The sequence below is a fragment of the Cottoperca gobio genome, chromosome 13 (genome assembly GCF_900634415.1).
Source record: "Cottoperca gobio chromosome 13, fCotGob3.1, whole genome shotgun sequence".
In the NCBI taxonomy this organism is placed as follows: domain Eukaryota; kingdom Metazoa; phylum Chordata; class Actinopteri; order Perciformes; family Bovichtidae; genus Cottoperca; species Cottoperca gobio.
The window spans coordinates 21,009,214-21,034,873 of record NC_041367.1 but is presented as its reverse complement, the minus strand read 5'-3'; the positions used below and the strand labels follow the sequence as shown (position 1 = coordinate 21,034,873).

Genomic DNA, 25,660 nt, shown 5'->3' with positions numbered 1-25,660 from the left:
ATTGTGAATGCATAATATGAGCGCGCCCCCCTGGCAGAGTCATTCGAATACCCCGTATGATGTGACGTGATGACGTCAGATGTCAAAGACCGGAAACGATAGAAAAACTGATGTAAACGAGAGGCGGGACGTTTTTCTGCGGAGCAGGGGAGAGAGAGGCCGCAAAACAGGAACGTCTCTCAGCTGAGAATATGTTCCATGCTTGACTTATCATATTAATAAATATATCGATTTAGCTACAAGTTTTCTGTATTGATTCGACATTCAAGCTCCGATTTCTTCAACTCTTTCCTCAACAATATCTACAGTTACATGTTTTAACGAGCTGGTAAATAAACAATAAAACACAAAGGTTTAGAGTGGAGCACTTGAGTTTAATGTGATCTGTGTTCCGGTACAAACTGCAGTATAAACTGTGTCTCTGGAGGGAAAAGGCAGAAACTTCTTCCTGCTCAGATGTCAACACACTCTGCGCATGTCTGCTATCAACCCGGAGTCACTGTCAGCACCGGACACCATGTTTACAGGAGCACGGCTTTTATTTTGAAACTACTTCCGGGAGTTCCGCCCCGAAACGGACACAAAGTTAATTTGAACTTTTAGAAGGTAAAAAGCAAGAAGAAGAAGTTTAGTGTTGACTGGTTGGAGAAAGAACAAGCATTGATCCGGAGGGTGACGGGTTGTGAGGCTGCTCTCCATCTGGACTGTGCTGCTGTGTGACATGTAGCGATGATGCTCACAAACATTTCATCACATTGGACTCCAGGACTCTGCTTGTTAGAGACACACAGCAGGACACACTAAAGAATGAATGTGTAAAACCCCAGCAGAGCTGCTGTTAACACTCACCCTGTTCTCCTGCTGCGGCTCTGTCAAGGAGAAAATGGCGTCTGTCAGTTCGACTTTGTACTTTGACCTTGTCCCTCCCTGTTGGCAACTCCTCCTGCGTTTCATCAGCAGCTTTATTGTGTGAATCAGTGGCTGAAATAGTGGCATCACGTCTCGTGCTCCTTTTTGTGTGGAAAGGGGTTAACGCTATTGTGGAAACATGAATTTATCATCTTAGTGTCACTTGCTCAATCTTAGATGCACACTGCACTTTTATACTTTGATTTATGTACTGAACACATCACCATGTATGTTGGTGTACTTTTATATCTTGATCCATGTGACGTACACTTTACTATGTATGTATATTTGTGTACTTTTATACCTTGATTAAAGTACCATACGCATTACTATGTATGATGTTATATTCTTATACTTGTGATCAGAATTATATGCATGTCCATGATTAAAAAGAGTATGTTGTTTATCCTGTACACACGACATCTACTGCACGTCTGTCCGTCCTAGGAGAGGGATCCCTCCTCAGTTGCTCTCCCCGAGGTTTCTTCCATGTTTCCCTTTAATTATGGGGTTTCTTTTAGGAAGTTTCTCCTTGTGCGATGCGAGGGTCTAAGGACAGAGGGTCTAAGGACAGAGGGTCTCAGGACAGAGGGTCTGAGGACAGAGGGTCTAAGGACAGAGGGTCTCAGGACAGAGGGTCTGAGGACAGAGGGTCTAAGGACAGAGGGTCTCAGGACAGAGGGTCTAAGGACAGAGGGTCTGAGGACAGAGGGTCTAAGGACAGAGGGTCTAAGGACAGAGGGTCTAAGGACAGAGGGTCTGAGGACAGAGGGTCTAAGGACAGAGGGTCTGAGGACAGAGAGTCTAAGGAAAGAGGGTCTCAGGACAGAGGATCTAAGGACAGAGGGTCTAAGGACAGAGGGTCTCAGGACAGAGGGTCTCAGGACAGAGGGTCTAAGGACAGAGGGTCTCAGGACAGAGGGTCTCAGGACAGAGGGTCTAAGGACAGAGGGTCTCAGGACAGAGGGTCTAATGACAGAGGGTTTAAGGACAGAGGGTGTCGTATCCTGTACAGTCTGTAAAGCACACTGAGACAAATGTATAATTTGTGATATTGGGCTATATATATAAATACATTTGATTTGATTTACTCACACGGAGGGAGTTGAACTGTGGCACACAGGGTGCAGGGAGCTAGCTTTGTCTAGACCAGGGGTCACTAACTGGCGGAGAGGCTGAGCTCTGGAGAAGAAGTGCCACTGATGATCGCGCACACACACACACACACACACACACACACACACACACACACACACACACACACACACACAGTATAAAGTATTATTTATCTGAAGGAGAAGAATCTTCTCCTAAAGGAAACTTCATCCTTCAGTTCATCACAAACATCATCTGGAGATACATGTTTAACTGACAGGAAGAACTGAGACCAGAACAATGTTTACCTCTGAGATGTAGTGCAGTACAAGTATAAAGGAGATTTACTCAAGTGCAGTACTTCAGTAAAAGTACTTATTGATATTCTGATTGTGGATCCATTATTTAATAACCAGATTATGATCGTGGTGTCTTTTGAACGCTGGAGATGATTTATTAGGCTAAATGCTTCAGGTAAAGTAGAGAATATATAACTCCTATCAAACCAGAAGCTCAGGAATCATCAGCCTCACGTGACTGAACGGAAATGAGCAGAAATAAAAGTGTAAATGTAAAAAGTGTTCCTTGCTGACAGACAGACTCTCCGACTCTCTGGATTGAATTGTATCCGTGATCAAAGTAAATGGAGAAATAACTGAAAATAAATGTATTTCTACTAAATGATAAAGTAGTTTGTGCTTGTGTTGTTTATATTGTGATATAATTAACTAATAAATGTATTATCTTGTGTAATAACTGAAACACGTATTTACATAGATAATGTGAAGAAATGTTAGGTACTATATATATTAAATAAAGCTCAACTCACTTATAACTGTCTCATCACACACACACACACACACACACACACACACACACACACACACACACACACACACACACACACACACACACACATTACTGACTTTAATGTCTTAACCAACAGGGAAGCTTGACACTTGAACAAGGGACTTGTACGGCCACTTATCATATCTCCACTTCCTCATTTGTATATTTTATGGCACAAAATGTCTTAGTTAGGACCCAGACGCCGATCTCTCCGGACCCGGACCTATAATCAATAAATTATTGAGGGATTTTCTATTTTAACCGGCGCAGCTTCTCTCGTTTTTACGGCACTGGTTTAGCGGCTCAGGAAACTCACAGACCAATTACATGCGAGTTAAGCCATCCCACGTGATGCTACTCAGCCAATCAAGTCTGTGCATTCCAACCGGCAAACATTGCGACTCTGAATAATACAGATGAGAGGCGCGTGACAGACGGAAAGAGGAGTTAGCGATACAGAGAGAGAAGACGGAGAAAGGGAGAGAAACACAGACGAGTGAGCGGCAGACAGGGAGAGAACAAGAACTACTCAAGGCGCTCTCCAAGAAGAGAGAAGTCAACAGAGCTTTCAACCCAGAATGGACTCATTCATGTTCATCCTTCCCACTGGAGCACAACACCAGCGTCTCATATGCTCAGAGACCGTGGTGCTCATTAACAGTGGTGAGGTGAAACGCCACTATGAGACGAAGCACAACGTTTTTGACCAAACAAACCCACTCAAGTCTGAACTGAGGGCACAGAAAATAAGCACTCAGAGCCCAATATGACTTAGATTTGTGACTAAATAAAGCAAATAGGCCACCTGTCAGCATCATCAGCCACAGAGAGCAGTTTAACCCAGGATGTGCTAGTCTGGGTTAAACTGCGTAAACCTGAGGGTCAGCCTGAGGGTCAGCGTGAGCATAAGCGTAAGCGTGAGCATGAGGGTCAGCGTAAGCGTTGGCGTAAACGTCAGAGTAAGCGTCAGAGTAAACATCAGCGTAATCAGAAGGAGCAGCATGGGGAACAGGGTAGTAAACAGGAGAAGGAGCAGCAGGACCATGTTGTTGCCCATCCATCCCATAGTTTGGGAGGCGCTGCTCACTGTCTCCATTACCTTCACGAGGCTGAGCCTCCTGAAGCCCGTCCATAGCGTCCTGGTCCTCAGGCAGGATGGGGTCGTCGGGAGGCCACACAGATCCACCTGAGGAACACATTTTTAATTTAAAAAGACACATTCTGCACTTCCAATAGACTTAAACAGGGGGTCTAAAGGCCTAGTGACATTCTGTCTCTGCTCAATTAGGGAAGAATCAGTCAATTTAATAACATCATTCTACACAATAGTCTTGTTCTGCTTCTAAAAAATATCTGAGAATATATAATAAGCTTTGAAAAACACTGAGATACAGACAAAAAGATTTAAGTGCACAGACCTGGTTCCGCAATTACGCACGCTTCAACGTGTTAAAAGTTAACAACATCTCCGAATACATTTTAAGCAGCAACCTCAACTGTTCCCACAGAGGAACGTGCCCTGGTCTGTTTACACCTGCACGTTCTGACGTCGCGACGTTTGCAAAAACGTTCGATTATCTCCATGGTGCACAAAAATAACAATTATTTTGGCATTTTTTTTAAAATGGCCCGGTCGCCATCTTTTTTCCTCAATTTTCGACGCCAAATTTAAAAATTTGAGACCCTCAAACAAAAATAACGGTGTTTTCAAATCCCTACACCATTGTTAACACATTCCACAGCTGTCCCGCGAAATATATTACATTCTTATCACATAATTATTGTTTTAGACCAAAATCAGTTTTTTCCTTCAGGCCAACCAACATTCTATTAACTCTTAATCTTAATATTCAACAATTTAACATAATTAAATGCACATTTCGTACTGAAATTCACCTTTAGGCAATTAAGGAACATTAATAAATACATTTATCATGAAATTAAAATATGTCTTACCTATAAAAGCAAGGAACCACCGAGCGACCCGGGTCAGCTGGCGCTCCTCCACAGGGGATCCAGCAGAATCCATGTTTTCAACGAGAAAGATTTGCTGTAGATTTACTCCAAAGGTTTTTCTTCAGCTCAGTTATCCAAAAGTTGTTTTCAAGGCGATCAGATATCCAAGATTTCAGCTTTCCAGGTTTCACAAGTTAACTCGAGTCAAGTCAAAGCGCAAAAGACAATTCGGAAGACCTGCAGCTTTTACGTCACCTCGTAGAACGTTAACGTCCTCTTTCCATGACACGAACTAACGGACGTGCGTGCGTGTGCGTGAGCGAGTACAGTAAATTGTAACGATCGTAAATGGGACTTTTGTATGTGTACAGGTGTTTCTATAAATAAGAGACGTGTATGATGATCTATGGTGATGAACACACCCAGCCAGGATCACTATAACACTATTTACACAAACAATGCTACCCCAGGCTACTCGGGGTACGATAACAGACTCCCAACACAAAGTATGAAAATGAAAAGAAGGATATTGAAAAATTGTGAATTTCATCTTCCACTGTCTGCTCTTTGCACCTCATCTTTGGGTGCGGAACAATGATTACAAGAAAACTCTTCCAAAATATGTGTGCAATATGAAAGATGACACAACATAATAAAAATAAATAGTACATAATTGAATAGATTATTTTCCAGTTGGGAATGTAATGATTATTGTTACCGGTAAATACAGTACTGACTCAAGGTTTGGATGATTCTTTGGGTTACTTCACAATCGTAAATTATAACATATATGAAAAAGTATATATATATATTTTTAAACAGCACCCTTTTCAAAATAAAAGCAACACCATTGTATTGCGTGCATGGTGTAAATTACTTTCTAACTGTGTTGCTATTATTTTGAAAAGGGTGCTGTTTTTCTTTATTTACGTACGCGCGTCGTCTAAACATTAACCATGTTGTTGATGTTGTAACTAAAATAGTTAACTTCATCAGGGCAAGAGCATTACAATCACAGACTGAACATCGTGACATAGGCTACCACGCCGCTGTCAGGTGGCTCAGCCTGGACAAAGAGTGGGACCTGAGAGAAGAGATTCAAGACTTCTGTGTGAAGAAAGGAAAAGACGTCCCACAGCTTTCAGATGCAGACTGGATGGCAGACCTTGGTTTTGCTGTAGATGTGACTGCACTACTGAATGAACTAAATGTCAAACTGCAATGCAAGGGCCTTTTTGTGCATGAACTGTACAGCGCAGTGAAGGCTTTCATGAGAAAGTTACAGCTTCTCTCAAGCCAAATGGAGGACAACATTCTCACCCACTTGCCAACACTGAAGGAAGCCACACCATCAGCTGATCACCTCCACAGGTACTCATCCATGTTAGAAGCACTGCATGGTGAGTTTTGGAGGCGATTTCAAGACTTTGTTTTACTCTTCCCTGAAAGAGGAGAACTTTCCACACATGAGGAGACACGCTCAGAAGATTCTGGTCCTCTTTGGATCGACCTACATATGTGAACAGACATTCAACCACATTTCAGTGCACTTGTTCAAGCCCAAGACAGACTGGATGTTTCTCACTGAACAAGTAAAGTGAACTGAAAAACATCAAAAGCACGTATTGCTTTTTGTATAAAGTTGATTACTTGCTTATCTTTACATACTGTAAAACACCTTTTCAGTATTGGTTTGTGAAGAATACTGATGTAATGATTGTTTTTACTGTTTATTACTTCTCTAGGAGTATTTTCCTATTTGACCCACTCCACAATTTCATATATTTATAAGAAGAGAATATCCTTATTCTTTTGATTACCAGTAGCAGCTAATCACAATATATAATGTACTGCTTTTTACAATGGGAGAAAATTAATATTGAGCAGAATTAAGTTTAATTTCTTGTTGATTCGGCCCTCCAACACAGCTCGGGTTTCTCATGTGGCCCCTTGTAAAGATTAATTGCCCACCCCTGCTGTAAAGCCTCACACCAGAGCAGGAAGCCGTTCAATAGACAGGCGCCACAATAACGAGGACATTTAACTTCAACACTTTTCCTCGCATTTGTACACGTTTTTATCCACCTGCGCGACGAAAAAAGACGAGAGATTAGAGAGAAACGTTTTAAAACTGAACAGACACCTGGATTATCCCCGGAGGCTGCTTCATTGATATCGCTACCTAACGTTAGCTAATTACATACGCAACAGGAAAAGCGACACCCTTGTACTTTGGTTTTGTAATGTTTACAAAGGATAATAGAATAAACTTGTTATTTACTTACTCTAAAGCGCTGTTGGTCCTGAAATGTCGCCGAAAAAACAGACAGTAACTGTTGAGCAGGCGTCCTGTCCGGCCTGAGGGCAGAAGTCAGTGATGACATGAACAGAGATCCACCTCTGCTGTGAACTAGACTGTGTGCAGACTGTTCAAATTAATATTAGCTTAAACATAGTTACACTAAGCATATACTGTAACAGTAACTTATTTATTATATATTTGTATAATTTATTTACACTGCTTTTTGTTAATATCATCACAGTCAAATATGAATCTATATAATAGTGTATGTAGTAAGCTGTCATCCACCTACTTCATGTAGCCTATATAAAGCAACTTGTTACATTTATCATTGCATATTTATTCCATCCCCCTTTGCACTATTACATTACATTACAGTTAATTTAGCTGATGCTTTTGTCCAAAGCAACTTACAAAAAGTGCAAACAATCATGAGGATACAACTCTAAACAGCAAGAATCTTGAAAGTACATTAGCTTCAAATAGTTACAATCCTTTAAGTGCAGAACAATAGCTTAAAATAAGACAAACATAAGTGCAACATACAAATAACTTTTTTTTTTTTCATTCGCCGAGCTGCAGTCAAAACATGTGGGTTTTCAGTCTGCGACGGAAGGTGTGAGGCTCGTTCCATCAATTTGGAGCCAGGATAGCAAACAGGTGGGTTTTATTTGAAGGGAATCTGGGTCCCACTCGCAGTGAGGGAGTAGCGAGCCGATTGGCCGATGCAGAGCGAAGTGAACGTGCTGGGGTGTATGGTTTGACCATGGCCTGGATGTAGGAAGGGGCTGATCCATTCACAGCACGGTAGGCCAGCACCATAGTCTTGAAGCCGATTCGGGCTGCCACTGGTAGCCAGTGAAGGGAGTGGAGGAGCGGTGTACTGTGTGAGAACTTTGGTAGATTGAAGACCAGTTGGGCTGCTGCATTCTGGATGAGCTGTAGAGGTCGAATGGCACGTGCAGGCAGTCCAGCAAGGAGGGAGTTGCAGTAGTCAAGGCGTGAGGTGACAAGAGCCTGGACAAGAATCTGTGTCGCCTTCTGAGTCAGTAAGGGACATATCCTCCTGATGTTGTACAGAGTGTGTCTGCAGGAGCGGGTTATTGCAGCGATGTTGGCACTGAAGGACAGTTGGTCGTCCAGTGTCACACCCAGATTCCTTGCAGTCCGAGTCGAGGGAACAACAGAAGTGCCGATGTTGATGGTAAGGTCTTGGATGGGAGAGCTCTTCCCCGGAAGGAAAAGGAGCTCGGTTTTGTCAAGGTTGAGTTTCAAGTGATGCACAGCCATCCACCGAGAGATATCAGCCAGACAAGCCGAGATCTGTGCCTCCACCTGGGTTTCAGATCTGGGATGAATGACAGGGCCAATTGAGTAGGTGTACAGAGAAAAGAGGAGGAGACCCAGGACGGAGAGCAGGTGGCAGGACGGGCAGAGGTAACGAGAGATAGAATTTAATTTGAAGAGAGGGGGAAAAAGAAGTAAGAGTGGGGGGGAAGTGATGTGGATGGTGAACAGTTGATGTTAGTCGGTAAGTCGGAAAATGAAGAGCGTATGTCATCTATCTTTTTTACAAAGTAGTTGACAAAGTGAGACGGTAGGAGGGAAGAAGGAGGTGGGGGACTGGGAGGATCGAGGAGGGTGGCGAAGCTAGAGAAGAGTTTTTTGGGGTTAGAGAAAGAGGATTGAATTTTTTGTTGGAAGAAAGTGCTTTTTGCTTCCGAAATAGAGGAAGAGAAAGAGGAGAGTTTGAAAGGCAAGGAGGACGTCAGGGTGTTTTGATTTCTGCCATTTTCTTTCAGCTCGCCGTAGGATGGTTCTGTCCTTTCTGTTTCATACATGGTGGTGCAATGTAATATGAACTGCATTAGATTTAGCTAGGTGTACTTAATAAATTGATTGTATATACGCTGTATGCTTCTCTGTGTTCTCAGAAAGAAAACATTGAAATAACTGGAATGTATTTGTACACATATACAATGTTTCTCTGGCTGTTAAACCACATTAAAGAAAACTGTCTTCAGGATTTTCACTCTTGGGGAATAAGCAGAACTATAGCAATGAAACCTAACAACAGATTCAATCTATCCATCAATGAGAGGATTTAAGAATTAATTGATGTTTTAAAAGTCTTCTTTTAAAGGGCAGTGAACACATCACGTTTAACAACCTCATCTCTCTCACCAGATTTATTTAACAGTTAAATGTAAATTACATATTATCAATAGTAAAACCTCTGACCCCCAATTCAAGGATTCTAAATTTAGTTTCATTAAACATATATTATTTACTTTAAACATTGAGAGGGGGTGCACCATTCCTGGAGGCACTGCAATACCAGGTCGATGCGTGGATTAGACGGAGCAAGCCCCTATTCCATCTCCCTATTCCAAAAATCAATTTAATATATGGTCCCCGGGTAGGGGACGTATCAGATATTAAACTGATAAGAACAGATTATTATTTATTAGTTTTTATTACAAAAAAACTTTTCTCGAAACAAACATTTACACAAATACGAAGTGCACAATAGCAAAAATATTCCTTCAAATTAAACCGTCACACAACTATTCAATATATACAAATCAAACAGTCAGACAAAATACAACTCAAACGTTGTTCATTGCCATTTCAATCAAAATAACCATTTTCTTAAATCAAATATTGTCACCTTCTTAAACTAATGGCCTATGTCACATTTTAAAAATGTTCAGGAAACAGAAAAAACTGAACCAAATATAGACTATTTTATGACAATATATGACTATTGACATACAAATAACACTGTATGTCAATTATGTAACATAAGTTAATTAAATTACTTAGGCCAATGTAAGAACATGGCGTTGTGACTTAGGCAATTTTAAACCTGATTAGGTTTAAATTAGGCCTGATTACTTCTGGAGAAAGTGACTTAGGCAAAACAGTGCACTCCTTTTATTCCCACTACTGTGACAGACCATGGGGAAGGGTCCGCCACAAACCGTGGATGGCCCTTTAATTCAACAAAGCAAACTCAAAAGTTACAACTTAAATCACTCTTAGCTAAATCAAACAAATGGCAGGTAAATCAAACACTGAGGAGGTGTGTGCCTCTCCTCACTTCTCCCTTCCAGCTCTTCTTTGCTGGGTTTTTAAATTTTTAAACTAACCTATTTTCATTTAAAACTATTTCTCCCCTTCATTCTCAGTCATCTTGATGCCTAATTATGTTGCTAATTGTCGAAGAACTGATGACACTGGACGGGCATGACATGTTTCATGGACTGAAGGTCCTGGGACTTCCTCTCCTTGATTGGCAGAGCGTGTGGAAACATTCTGATCCATGCCAGCAGCTTATTTGGCACCTGTAACCTCTGTAGCAGTGCATCCCACGCAGAGTTCTCCGAGAAGGATACCTTGTAATGGACCTCACCATCACTGCTAAACTGAAGAGCCTGCAAATGATGTACAGTCGGATCTCCAGCTTTTTTGCCTGGTCTGATGCTCAAGAAGTAAGAGCCATTCCGTTTCAGGAATTCCTCATGCTTGACTACCTTCACATGGTCGTGTGATGGTCTGATTCTTGCAGTCTGGAGTATGATCATGTCGTCTCTCGGGGTGATGATATCCGTTATCATTTTGCATTCAATGGTACTATGCATGCCCTCCCTCCAGCAGCTGCCTGTTGATATTCCCAATGTCGAAGAAAGGTGACAATAAGTGTCGATGAAATATAGTTTGAAGAGACAAAATATTAGGAATTGAAGACAAACGCAAAAGTTACTTTTCCTAGTAGCAAATTACTTTTATAATTATGCAGTAATTGTAAAGTAACTGTTACTTTTGAAAGATTAGATTAGTCTTTAGATTAGTCTGTATTGTCCCAGAGGGAAATGTGTTCATGCTTCATGAAGCTACAGGAGCTGTTTAGTGTCTGTAACCCACTGGGAGGCTTCATAATTAAATTATAACTTGTGAAAGTAAAACACTAAATAACAACATTTATAGCCTAGCCTATATTACAGTAAACATTATCACTCACCAATAGGGTACGAGCCCTGAACCATGGAAAAACTTATCTGGTAGTTTTTCTTTCTTCTTGAAGCAGCTGCCATCTTGTAAAGCTTGTAAAATGCCATTTTTTTATTGCCTAAGTCACACTCTTGAGATAGGCCGTTATACTAACAGGGTAGGAACATCATTATCTTTTCAGTAAAGATCTAGGCACTTTTACCAGAGGTGGCCAGCATCATGAAGAGATGATTTAGGCAAAAAGACTATTTTCCTCAAAACATAACTTATGCCATTAGTTTAAGAAGGTGACAATATGCAACATGGCAATGTACTTAAATACAGTTTTATGTTTTTGTTTAAATCAAAGCTAGTTCCAAAAAATACCACAAAAAGAAATACATTATATTAGGCCGGAGGTTCCCCACCCCTGCCTTAGGGTTTTACCATTTCCAGCCAAATCCTCCTTTCCACGGCTCCAAGACGGCATGCTTCCTCCACTTTACAATGTCCATTTCAATCCTCCCCATCAAATCCGCTTCCACTCTCCTTATCACTCCCTCTACACCACTGTCCCGATTTCTCCTCACCAGGTCTTGTCTGGCCAGCCACAAACTCCTCTTGACAAGACTAACAATCAAAAATATGAGGAAAAATGAACCCCCCGAGCCTACCCCTCTTTCCACCCTTGCTCATGTCAAAATAAACCAAGGGACTACCTACCTGCCATGATCCTGCCCTAGCCCACACAGCAGCAAATGGACAGTCCCACATGACATGTTTAATTGTCTCCTCACCCGAACAGTTTGCCCTAGGGCACACAGAGGATTTTGCCAAACCATGCCGATACATTAGTTCTCGTACCGGCATGCACTTATGGAGGCATAACCAATTCAAGTCTTTGAGACCATTGTCAAGACCTCGTGGTATTCCTCTCCACGCCTTTGTAGGGGTCCCAATGAAACAAAAATGCAGTCCAGTTTCAGTGGGAAGTGTGGCACATCCTTTCCCCCTGCCTCAATCCCAGCCAACATGCGAGCCCTCGCCACATACTCGCATCTCCCGCCCATAGGAAAGAAAACACGAAGCGCACGAGAGGCCTCCTCATACTGACTGGCAGTGGGTATATATAGGCCAAGTACAGGAGAGATGGCAGAACATCTACCTTCAGAACAAGTACCTTTCCTATAAAGGTCAAGCACCTAGTCTTGCAGAGCGTGAGCTTCTTCTGGACTTTCGAAAAGCACCTGGTCCAGTTGGCCGTGGCACTGTGGGCTGACTCAAAGTTGACCCCTATTAACTTCAGAGGTCCAACGAAGAACCCTGGTACATTGGTCCTTTCTTTCCACCGCCCAAAGAACTTCACAGAGGACTTGGCACAATTAAGCTTTGCACCAGCCACCCGACCAAAGTTCTGAAAAATCTCCAAGGACCGAATGAGGCAAACGTCACTGTCCAGCATCAGTGTAGTGCCATCTGCATACTGAGACCGCTTGACCCGTACGCTACCAGGTACCAGGAAACCCTTTACACCTGGGTCAGCCCGAATGGCTGACACCAGGGGCTCCATATAAAGGATGTAGAGCAGTGGTGAGAGCGGACACCCCTGTCTTACCCCTGCGTGTAACCTGAAAACATCCCCTAGGTGGCCGTTAACAGAAACCGTGCTCCCCACATCTGTGTACAATACACGTAACCATCTTACAAACCCCTGGCTGAAACCGAACCTGTCCAGTACCCTAAACATAAAACCCCAGTGGACCCTGTCAAATGCCTTTGCCTGGTCGAGACCACCCACCATAAATGGAAATTGCCTGTCTGCTGCCCAAGCGACAGCGTCCCGAATGATCTGAAGATTCCATCTCACCGAACGCCCCGCCACTCCGCATGTCTGGTCCACATGGACCATGTGTGGAAGTTCTGTGCCCAGACGATACGCTAGGACCTTTGCCAGAAGTTTATAAATTGACACAGAGCATGGTCAATGGCCGCCAGTTCTTGAGGTTTGTATGATCCCCTTCTTAAACAGAAGGGAGATAACTCCAGTGGCCAAAGACCCTCCCATGGCACCTATACAGAGCATTGAGGACAACACCTCCAACTACCGGCCCAAATATATCACAAAACTTGAGATAAAACTTCACCGGCAGTCCGTCGATGCCAGGCACCTTCATTCTATGGAGGGCACCCTCAAGCTTATTGAGGGTGAGCGGGACCTCCACAGCCTGTGCTATATCCAGCGGCACCCACTGGGTCAGACAGTCCAGAAAGACCTCCCCTACCTCTCTCTCTCCATAAAACTTGTGCTGTAGTAGTCAGTGGCGGCATTAAACATCTCCAACTCATCCGACACAACTCTACCCTGCTTATCCCTAACCTCTGTTATTACTTGTATCGTCCTGTCAGCCCTTATTGTGCCATTCCTAGCCATGAGGTTGGCGATGAAAATGTTGCTAGCATCTCCACCTCTTCCCCCCCCCCCCCCCCCCGATAATGACCTGTCTATTGGTTGCAAGGTGCGGCTCTATTAACCTAAAAATCTCCTGCCTTTCTGCCGGAGTTTGTGGCCCATACACAACAATGATCCTCAGCTTGACAGTCCCCCAGTCTGCGCCCATTATCCTCCCTTGGACTATAACAAAAGAAAATTCAACCCTTATCTCTTTAAAACAAAAGAAAATCCCAACCCCCCTACTCTCCAAACTGAGTCCCCCCTCATCCATTCCCTTGGAAAACTCCCAACATCCCCCTTATCCCGCAAATGAACCTCTTTTCCCGGCAGCATGCTCCATCACATCCAGACTCTGTGTGAGCCGACTGCCTACACCTCCTGCAGAAGGCTGGTTGCCGGAAGTAGTAGAGATAGCCACAGTCACCACCAAGGCTGAAAATGGCAGGTGGGTGTTTGAGGCATCCAGGACCGTCAGGGTTCAGCAACACTTGGAACTGCCGCCTTCCAGTCCAAAACCCCATTGGGTCATTAACAAATCTAGAAGCAGACATGACCTCACCATATTGTTTCAGAAAAGTTGTTAGTGCTAGGTCTGTTACAAAGGGATTAAACATATGGACAGTAACCATTCTGAAATTTGGTTTGTCCAAATTCAAAACCTTGTAGCCAGCAAGAGGCCTTACCCCGGCTGCTGTCTGGCAAATTTCAGCCACTCTTCTGTAGATGTCCTCAGCCCTCAGAGTGACATCAAAAGCCTTGTCCTGCTGGTTCCACTGGATGCAGTAGACCTCCTCCACTTTCAGATGCAGCTGCCCGATGATAACGTTCTTGCAGAACGAAGCCCTCCATAGAAACTCTTCCTCTTCCATAACGACTTGGAAACGCGTGTCTCAGCTTGACTCTTGGGATCGACTGCTCGCTGGGGGCCGGTGAGGCCATCTTCCGGTTGGTAGTTTCGTTTTCTCAGCAAAAATCCCAAACTCACCTATCCACTTGATCTTACCCAAAAGGCCAAGAAGGGATAACAGCTGCAGGTCGGCGGTAAAGCAGTGATTCACTGCACAGTTATTCTCACTGACGGGTCTGCTGGTGAATAATGTGTTTAAGTGACACTTAGTAAAACTGAAAAAAAACTTTGCTAAACGTTTTCCCCATTTAAATACCATGCAAATACTACACTGTATATAGATGAAAACTCACAAAGGGATTCATAACGAGGGGGAGGCAGTCGTCTTGGTCACGTGACACATGGCGACAATTTAAATACTCAGAAACACAAATTTAGTTACAAATAGAGGTGCAGCATAAAAACACTGAGAACAAATGTTGCAAGGTATTGCGGTTGTTAAACAAGAAGATGAATATACTAGCTTCTACAGTGGTGGGCCGTCAGGGCCAGCAAGGCCTTCTCTGCTGGCCTAAACATCATCAGAATATAAATTTAATTTTTATATATTTTTTCCACAAATATGTATTAAATTATTCCCCATAGTCTATTCTCTTCATTTCATAGCTTTCCTCTTGGTTGCGCTGCTTCCAGCCTCAGATTGAGATTTGGAGATCTGGCCTTTATGTTAAAGCTTTTATCCAATCATATTTCAGCCATAATGTGTTGCCAGGGTTAAATGAAATCTGCCCTTAGGCCTTCAGAATCAACAGTGCGGGCGCCTGTAGCTTAAAGTGAACGGAAACAAAACTGTGGCGTTAACCAATCAGATTTTGAGTTGGTGACACCGGGGCCAGCTAGCAGGCGTACGATAACGTCAGCACGTGCACGTCTTTTGATGGGAATGCCTGCTATTTACAACCGATCGATTTGGTGTTTGGAGCCATACTGGGTTTGCAAACTTGAGTTGTCTAACCAAGGCAGCAACGAAACACCAAAGCACGGCTGGGCACTTACAAGCAACGCTGCTTTTGAAAACCTTTGGGGACACCCGAGTGGATCTACAGCTCAACGAACAAGTGCACAGGGAAACGGAGCTCCACAACGAAAGGGTGAACAAAAATAGGGAAATATTGAAAAGACTGATTGATTGTGTCCTGTTTTTGGCGAAACAGGAACTTTCATTTAGGGGAGACGATGAAAGTGACGAGTCCACAAACAGAGGAAACTACGTGGAGCTTCTTTCTTTTCTTGCTGAAAAAAACAAAGATTTGCATTACCACCTGTCCACAAACAAAGTCTTTATTGGGACGTCAGGCAAAATACAAAACGACCTGATTTATGCTATTGCTGAAGTGATGGGAAAAGAGATCAAAATGGAGGTTAAAAAAGCACCCTTTGTCGCTGTTATGGTGGACGAGACGACAGACGTGGGTAATGTAGGACTGTGTAGGACATCACTGAAGGTGCTGTATTTCCATATGAAAAGCCAACCTAAAATCACCAGTTGTAGATTTTACTCCAGAGTTTATAGCAAGTTCAAATGAGACAAATCTGAATAATAATGTAATCAAAAGTAGTTTGATCCACATTTGAAATTCAGAGGAAAGAATAAAAACACACATTTGTTTTCTCATATTACAACCGCTTCCTGTTTCTTTGTTTACTGCTGGTGGCACTGCCACCTAGTGGTCTGCAGTGTGAACAACGCTGGTTGTTTTGTAAACATAAATCCAACACTTCAACAGAATCACAAACTGCAGCCTCCACAATGATCATGCAGCTGAATCTAGACTCTCTATAACTGTTAAGGACTTAATGAATTGATTGTATATATACTTGTATGTTTCTGTGTATTGCTACCAGCAGGAGAAAAATAATAATAACTAAAATAAAGTGCACTGCACACATATTCAGTGTTTCTCAGGCTGTGAAAGCACACTTGAGAAAACTGTGGGTTTAGAATTTAATTTTTTTGGGAAAGAGCAGAACTATAGCAACAAAGTCTAACAACAGATTCAGTCCAATCAATCATTGTGAGGATTTAAGAATAAATGGCTGTTTTAAACATGTGGAAAGGGCAGTGAACACAGCACGTTTAACAATCTCATCTCTCTCACATGCAAATTACATGTTATCACTTTGAAGCCTTTTACTCCCAAATCAATGACACACCTCAACAACTTACTATCTATCAGAGAGCGCAGCCATCTATGCAACTCAACACATATTACGGAGACAACAGTTTACACAAACAGCAGTACTCATGTTCGTACTTGTTATCTTGTATTGTGGTGATTTATGCACAGTGTTTCTGTTTAACCACGGATTCATAAATAGTTATTAATACACAAACTTGCTGCCAAATTAACATCAAATGCTGACTGTCTCATGTGCTTCTGTGCTGTTGAATTTTCCACTTCAGGGTCTGAGAAGAAAACTCTGTATTTCATTGGGACATACTCTCCCAGTCAGGAGAGGATTTGAGGCGTCCCAGGTAAGACTTTTTTTAAATTCAGCGACAGTGTTGCATTGAAATATTGAACATTAATAGTAGAAAAAGCCAAACAATACAGTTGTACTGCTGAGTCAGTGAGTCCAATACGAAATGTGTTTGACATCCAATAATAAAATAAGTTGTGTTTTAGGCAATAATGCAAACAATTCAATGGTTACTACTTCTTAAATGATATTTTTCTTTGTCCTCCATGATGAATGCACTGAATATTTGGGGGTGTTGGCCACTTAGTTGACAAAGAAAAGCAGTTCAAATTGAAGACATCAAATTGTTTAAATTAAAAGATAATTAACAGATCAATCTATAATGAAATTTAGCTGAATCACACTGGCCCTATAAAATTAAGTCCAAAGTTTGGAAAAGTTTATCATTTAATAAACACATTTCATTGGAATGAATTGGTTTTCACACATTACCTTGTTTAATATTGTTACAACCCGGCTCGGCAAGGGAAAAGGGAGTAACATACAACCAGATGGTTATGGTTAAATAAAGTATATTTATTAATATATTAGGAACAATTGGCAATCAATTGCTTTCGAGAAACAAAATGGAACACAGGGAGGGCTCTTAACATAAGAGCAATGAGGCGTCAAAGCCAACTTACAAAAATAAACCCCAACCTAAACAATTCTAAAACAAACTTGGGGTAAAAACTGGATTAATACAAAATACATAACAAGGCATAAACAGCACCGGAGCACCAAGCGTGCTTAACAAATCTCTCTAAACAGCTTGTTCAACAGGCTGACGATCAAACTGTCCCAAACTAAAGAATGCGAACAGCTAGCACGAAACACGAAACACAATATGCCATGTACAATATACAACCTTCAATATACTCTATATCCGAGCGTGACAATCTCAGACCCAAACAGAAATGCATATGGCTGTCAACACCAGCGGCCTCGACTGTAGAGCTGGCCAAGCATTTGTAGTCTTCTGGTCTCTCCAGTGTGCCTCGGATTGGTGGACCAGAACAGGTACGCCCAATCACAACCGGTCTCCGCCAAGGTGGGAGGAGACCGCTACAGCCAATCAAGGGGAGGGGGTCACACACCCTAATCTGCATACATAATAGGGAAACAAAAGGTGCATGCATCCACAGGATAGTCCCCGCAGATAAATGTAGCAGACCGTGGCCGTAACAAATATATATTATATATGTCACTTAATGACATTTTGTTCCTCTCCCAGCACACAGAGCTATTTTACGACGAACCTGACAGGAAGAACTACAACAGCTACAGGATGTACCCGTCATCCCCACAAGGCTACGGAGAGGAGCAGTAACTTATTTTATTCTGCCATTCCCAATGTGGCAATTTATCATGACATCATGACATCCAGTATCCCCCCCCCCCCCAACTTTAACTTTAACTTTTTAAGTCAACTGTTTACAAATATTGACAATGTGACACAAATCTATTTTATAGTCTATGGAAACAACACAGAGATTTAGCATATAAAACATTTGTCATTATAAACAAAATGAATATAACTACATAAAAGTATAAAGAATCCGCCACATCTATCAAACCACAGGTGCTCATTGATGTTATTATATTAATTATTTTTCACATGAGTAGGAAGCCCCGCACGAGGCAGGGCATCAAAAAATTAGATTGAACTCAAAGTGTTCCTCTCCACGGAAATCTTTAGTAAAAGGCGAAAGATTTATACGCTCTGAAGAGAAACAAGAGTGTACTGCGCCCTCAACCAGAAGGTGGAGCATCACATGTTCCGACATACACCCCACAGTGACGGTGGCAGTGCGCCGGTACTTTACAGCAGGGGTCACCAACCTTTTAGAAACTGAGAGCTGCTTCAAGCGTACTGAGTAATACGAAGGAATACTTCATAATGTTTAAAAGTATCAACACAATAAATATAACAGTACAAACAATCCGCCATATCTATTTAAATACGACATTACATCTAGTGGTGGGCGGATAGATCTAAAATATCGATACCAACGTTGGTCAATACTTGCGTGATGAGATCGATACTTAAGTTTCAGTTTCTCTTCTCTACGTTCAGTACACAACTCTCGTTAAATCATCTGGATGTGCATCTGCAAACATCGTTCATGCTCACTCTAAAACTTAAATTAATTTCTGTTTGAGTCCAACTATATGCAAACGAAATAATAATAATAATAATAATAATAATAATAATAATAATAATAATAATAATAATAATAATAATAATAATAATAAGACAATTACAGTTTATTATAAAGTTATGTTATACAATATGTTCACTAGAAAATAGATATTGATATAATGGATAACATGGAATATATGTATTTTTCATTGTTTACAGTTATTTACTGGCACAAAATACAGTATATCAAAGATCACATGAGATGATATCTGCCTTTTGTACACTCTTGTACCAACACTTCTGCGTACCAATGACTGTAAAGCTTCATTACATTTCATCTCACCATCACTGATTAAAGTTTATACAGATTATAAAATCGCTAATGTTAAACAAGAAGATGGATATACTAGTTTCTAGTGGAGAACAGAGCTGACTGCAGGATTCAAGCTGAGTTTCAATTGTTTTAATGTTAACTCTTTACAACACCATATATTTGTTCCACCTTCAGGAGACTTCAACAAATATTTAATCTGCAAACCGAACAATTGTCAGATTCCTCTCTTGTTCACTGACTGACAGACGTCCTATAAACAACAGGGGGCAGTCGTGGCTGATTTCATTAGATCATTCTAGATTTACTTATTTAAATTAAACTAAATATAAATGAATAACATTATCACAGGAGCTTGTTATGCTATAGTGGCTCATGAGAAACAGGGAACTTCTGACACAAGTGAAACAGCTTCACAGCAATCAACGTCAAACGTCAGGGCTTTAATGTAGTATCATATTAATTTCTATTAACACAGTTATCAGGGGAGAGCGCGGACGCAGTCCCCCACTACCACAAATTATGCAGTCGAGATTCCCACATTTGGGGAATTCGCAGAGGTCAGCTCAGCCGGAGTGCAATGGCCAAGCCTCGCCCTGGGTGAACCACCTTGTTGATCATGGTATCTCCCCTGCCAGGTAAGTATGAGTTGTACACGTCAGAGACCGGGACCTGATCCTGGGAAGAACTGTTCTCTGTGACGGTTTAACGCTAAAGAAACACAACGCGAGCAAAAGTAAATGAGAAACCATCACAGCAGTGTCACATTGTCCAAATGTCTGGTGTAGAAAGGTAGCATTAAACCGGGTTAATGTCTTGTCATTATGTACTGCGCGTTATAAACCTGCAGTTATATTAGATGACACCTCATAAATACCACATATGAGCAGTTAGTAATAATAATAATAATAATAATCTTTATTTGTATAGCACCTTTCATACAAGAATTGCAGCCCAAAGTGCTTCACAGCAAAAACATAACAATTAGTACAAGGACAGAATAAGAGCATTTACAGTACAATAATCACAGTGATGATGTAAATGAGTGTGAAATAGTGTTAAAATAGCAGAATTAAAATAGTATAAAATAACATTAGATATCGTGCCTTGTTTCCGTATCTGTGCCGTACTTTACGACCCTCCTGCCGGGAAACCACATTCATCACATCATTCTTGAAAAGGTTTGAAACTATCAGAGCCATATTTTGAAAGCAGTAGTAGTACGCTAAATAGATTTAAAGTAGACAAAACTGTCAGCGTCGTTACTGATCAGTAACCTCGTTTATACGACGATATGCTTTGACAACATTACATTTACACTTTCAGCGTTGGAGACTGAGCAATCAACTGCGCACGCGCCAAAACCACGTTCCGATCGTCCGAGAAAGTGAAACACTATTGTATTAGTTATTATTATTTAGTTATAATGATTAGTCACTTTAAATTCATTTCTGTTTGAGTCCAACTATATGCAAACTAAATAATGTGTACGACAATATAACGTGTAAGCAGTACAATACAGTGAGTAGTGGAAATGAACTACTTACAAATTGTCTGTTGTTATTTCATTCATCTCTGATTTCAATGAGGTCAGAACATTGTTTGAATAATCGATTTACATATAGTGGATACATTACTCACAAGACAATTACAGTTTATCATACAGTTATGTTATACAATCCTAATATATTCATTAGAAAATAGATACGATATTGATATAAATGGATTACATGGAAAGATAATTTTTTTTCTCCATTGTTTACAGTTATTCCCGAGCGTTTACTGGCACAAAATACAGAATGAGAGATGATCTCTGCCTTGTTCACACTCTTCTACCAACAGGTAGTTTCATGTGCTCATGAAGCGTCGAGAAATAAACACTGCAGCAAACCAGTTGAAAAACTTCATCTCTCCATCACTGATGAAAGATTACACGGATTATAAAATCATATATCGCCTTCAACATCGTTCACTCTGACAACCTTGAAATGCATTAAGTGATGAACAGTTGACGCACACTGCATTGAATTACAGCTAAACGTATATTTACTTTGGACATTGAGAGGGGGTGCACCGTTCCTGGAGGTACTGCAATACCAGGTCGATGCGTGGAGTGGACGGAGCAAGCCCCTATTCCATCTCCCTATTCCAAAAATCAATTTAATATATGGTCCCCGGGTAGGGGACGTATCAGATATTAAACTGATAAGAACAGATACTACACTTGATCTTAGCCAAAAGGCCGAGAAGCGATACCATACATCTGCCGGAGGTGAGCGCCAGCTTCTCTGCACAGTCATCTTCTCTCACGGTTTGGATATATGTTTTAGTAACAACACAACTTAATGAGATAGAAAAACAGTACAACTCACACAGTAGATGACTAAAAAGGAGGAATATGGCAGCACACTGTGTCATTTTAACAAAGTAATGTTGTCGCATGTGCTGCGACAGAGCGCTTCCTGGTCACGTGTCACAATCTAGTCCAATAAGAATTTAAACGCAAGCGCTGTTTCATTTACTGTCAGAGAGAGAGCAGTAACTTCTAGTTTAAACACATCTAATGTGATCTGAATCATACATGCAACAATAACTTAATAACGTTTCATAATTCCTCTATGAGGGAATAATGTAACGTCTGATCTGTTAACGGCTGGACAGACGACCGACAGCGCTCCAGTGCACACCAGTGGACACCAGAGTGAACTGCACGCTATGTACACTATACTTTCTTATCTTACTACAATATACATTTATCCTGGTATTCCCCTTAAAATATGGTAAAGTACATGCAATACAGTAGGCCCATTTATTTTTTTATTAATAGTTCACTATTACATATTAATTCTCAATTAATTTAAATGTGTTTTGTTGTACTATATATATCATTATCATGAGAGCACATCCTTCAGAAGAATATCTCAGGCACACAAAAACTGCTGTTACTGTTGTTTATTCATTGATTGTATTTATATTTGTTTGCACTACTATGTTTGTTATTGTGCCTGCATCTGTTTGTACCTTGTCTTGTATCTTGTTCTCTAGCTGTTTTTGTATCTTATTTATTTATTTTTATGATTCTGAACCTTCGACAGCCATTGACAACAATGAAGGTCAAGGGATGGCAACTCTCAGGAGGAGGAAAGACAAATTGATGAGGAAATTGTTGAGAATATATGAAGAAAAGGGCAGAAGCAGAATAACAAGATCTAAAATGGAATCGCTAAGGGAGCAAAGGGGGATCCTCAAAAGTAAAATCCAGGAGATAGAGGATCAAATTGAGGAGTGCTACGAACGCCCGGAGAGCTCACCAGGACGTTCCAAGATGTTCCCACTAATGGCTGCACCAGCTGGAGGTGCCTTGTATGTCCCCTGGCCCCACAGAGACATGGACACCCTAGTGGCCAAATTGCCTCCTCTGGGAGGAGGAGGACAAGAGTGGGTGAGGACATTCGAGCAGAATACGGTACAGGACAGGCTGGCATTGGGAGACATAAGGGCACTGGTAAGAAGAACACAAGGCGACCTAGCCCTCAGAGAAATCGAAACTGCCGCAGGCAGCAGGTTGAATGCAGATGATGCTCCGTTTGGTCCAACCAGAAGGGCATACTGGGACGCCCTGCGAGCAAAGTATCCCACTCAGCGGAGCTTGCATCCTCTAACTAGCCTGAGCAAAGTCCACGGGGAAGAAATGCATAAGTACCTGAAAAGGGGTGAGGAAGTGTGGGAAAACAGCACCGGAAAAAAATGGAGCAGTCCCCAACCAACCTCCCTACCAAACCAGCAGGGGGGCTGAACCAATTGGCAATATTCCCCAATATGGACCACTTGACTATCCCCGTCAATATGGACCAATTGGCTATTTTCCCCAGTATCAGCAAATGGACTACGCCCCCAAATGCAAAGAGGAAATCAAAGAGGAGGTTACAAGAGAGGCAGAGGTCGGCCCCAGTGGTTCAACAGAGATCAAGGGTGCTACTGCTGTGGCCAGCAGGGTCACTGGGCCAGAGAGTGTCAGACAGTCCCTACCCTTACCCACAAAGAGGTGGATTCCAGCAAAGAGGAAGAGGAGGACCCCCAAGAGGAGAACACATCCCCTAAGCAGGACAAATGTCAATGAGAGCCTGGGAGGAGAATACAGCGGGGGTGGTACTGCAGTCGTTGTGACGAAAAGAGAGCTGAGCCAGAAGGCAAAGCTCTCAATATACCGGTCGATCTTCATTCCTACCCTCACCTATGGTCATGAAGGCTGGGTCATGACCGAAAGAACGAGATCACGGGTACAAACGGCCAAAATGGGTTTTCTCAGACGGGTGGCTGGCGTCTCCCTTAGAGATAGAAGCTCAGCCATCCGTGAGAGACTCGAAGTAGAGCCGCTGCTCCTTTACGTTGAAAGGAGCCAGTTGAGGTGGTTCGGGCATCTAGTAAGGATGTTTGTAATTTGTATAATGTTTGCTTGTCTGCTTTTTCACTCACCTCCCTGAACTTGACTTTGAGTTCAGAATTGCACTGCAGGTCAATGAGTTCCATTTGAAGCACAGGAGGGGCATCTTGCACATCGAAGGAGAATGGGGTCAGCAAAAATTTGAAAATTTGCTCTGTGTGTCTTGAAGTCTGCAAAACTGTGATCAAATTCCTCCTCTAGCTTTACAATGGCATCAGCATACTTCTCACCACTGAATGGTGTGCCCACATCCATGAGTGCCTTGCATGCTGGGAAATGGCGAGAGAGCTGGGCTTTCCATAACACAAGTTTTGTGGAGAATGCTCTGACGTTGTCATAGGCAGCACTGACCAGCTGCCCCTGGCCTTGTCATTTCTTGTTCAGTACATTCATCTCCTGTGTGATGTCAACAAGAAAAGCTAAGTCCATGAGCCATTTGGGATCACTTAGCACAGGAACAGCCATCCCATCCTTCTCCATGAAGGCTTTCACTTCTGCTCTCAACTCAAAAAACCTCTTCAAGACGTTTCCCCTGCTGAGCACCTCGGTGAAGTAGAGCACATCCTCATATGCTGACTCTATTTCCTCCAAAAAGGTGCAGAACTGGCGGTGCTTTAAGCCCCTGGATCTGATATGGTTGATGCATTTCACAACGACAGACATCACATTGTCAAACTTCAGGCATTTGCTGCAAAGGGCCTGCTGATGGATAATGCAGTGCAGAGCAATGGCCTCCTCCACACCCTCATCTCCCAGTTTTCTTTGAACAAGTGCCACCAGTCCATTTCTCCTCCCTGTCATTGATGGCGCTCCGTTGGTTGTTATTCCAGCAAACCTCTTCCATGGTAAACCGGAATCCACAATGGCATCACACAGCTGGCGGAATATTTCCTGAGCGGTGGTCTGGCCATGCATTGGAATCACTGTGAGCAACTCCTCCATCACTTCAAAATTGTCGTCAACACCGCGGACATACATTACGAGCTGCGCAGGGTCAGTGATGTCTGTGCTCTCATCAAGAGCGACTGAGTATGCACGGAGATGTTTGTCTTTCTCACGCAGTTGATCGTATATGTTACCTGACAGGTCAGAAATGCGCTCTGCCACTGTGTTGGCTGAAAGGCTGATGTTGCTTAACTGACCCTTCTTTTCCTGACAGACTGTACTTGCAGCCTGTAACATGCACTTTTTGACGAACTCGCCGTCTTTGAATGGCTTTCCCGCCTTACCAATCATCTCACTCACCACGTAGCTAGCTTCGACTGCCGGATCACTCTCTTTGCTTGCTTTCTTGAGAAAATCTTGTTGCCTCAGTAGACATGTTTTAAGATTGGCGACCCGGTCCTCTCTCTCATCTCCCTGGTATTTTGCATACTCCTCAGCATGTCTAGTTGAGTAATGACGTCTGATGTTGTATTCCTTGTGCACCGCAACTTTCTCTGTGCATATAAGACACGTCGGGACGTCGGGGTGCCCCTGTACTCAACAAAAAAATATTCCGTCTCCCTCTTTTCCTGAAATTGTCTGTGCTTGTCGCCAACCTTTCTCTTCACGGCAGGTTTTGAGAAAGACATGAGGGGCTGGGTGACAAAAAAAAACGTTGCTGTCACGAGCCTGAACTATGGTAGCCTCTAAGTTATTAAAACAAATTGCCCAGGGCAACGACTCAGCAAAAAGGTGCGTGTGAGAAAAACGCGTGGGCCGCACTAACACTAAACTTTAATGTCAAGGAGAAGGCCACAAAATATTGTCCAGCGGGCTAAAATTGGCCCGCGGGCCGCGAGTCTGGGACCCCTGCCTTAGATTCATCATTGGCAGT

The 25,660-nt window shown here is 42.3% G+C and overlaps 1 long non-coding RNA gene and 4 other non-coding genes across 5 annotated transcripts; all 5 read right to left on the bottom strand.

The window, feature by feature from the left end:
* Positions 1-9,415: 9,415 nt before the first annotated feature.
* On the bottom strand, positions 9,416-9,603 carry LOC115018330 (U2 spliceosomal RNA). The gene has a single exon (XR_003833365.1). It is a non-coding gene; the product is annotated as a U2 spliceosomal RNA (small nuclear RNA).
* An 8,948-nt stretch (positions 9,604-18,551) lies between these two features.
* LOC115018336 (U5 spliceosomal RNA) lies at positions 18,552-18,666 on the bottom strand. The gene has a single exon (XR_003833371.1). It is a non-coding gene; the product is annotated as a U5 spliceosomal RNA (small nuclear RNA).
* An 848-nt stretch (positions 18,667-19,514) lies between these two features.
* Positions 19,515-22,034, bottom strand: LOC115017897 (uncharacterized). The gene is made up of 2 exons (XR_003833285.1): positions 21,770-22,034; positions 19,515-20,108 (listed from the first exon to the last, which is right to left on the bottom strand). It is a non-coding gene; the product is annotated as an uncharacterized LOC115017897 (long non-coding RNA).
* Positions 19,880-20,043, bottom strand: LOC115018345 (U1 spliceosomal RNA). Its single transcript, XR_003833380.1, has one exon. It is a non-coding gene; the product is annotated as a U1 spliceosomal RNA (small nuclear RNA).
* On the bottom strand, positions 21,461-21,651 carry LOC115018321 (U2 spliceosomal RNA). The gene has a single exon (XR_003833357.1). It is a non-coding gene; the product is annotated as a U2 spliceosomal RNA (small nuclear RNA).
* Positions 22,035-25,660: the final 3,626 nt, after the last annotated feature.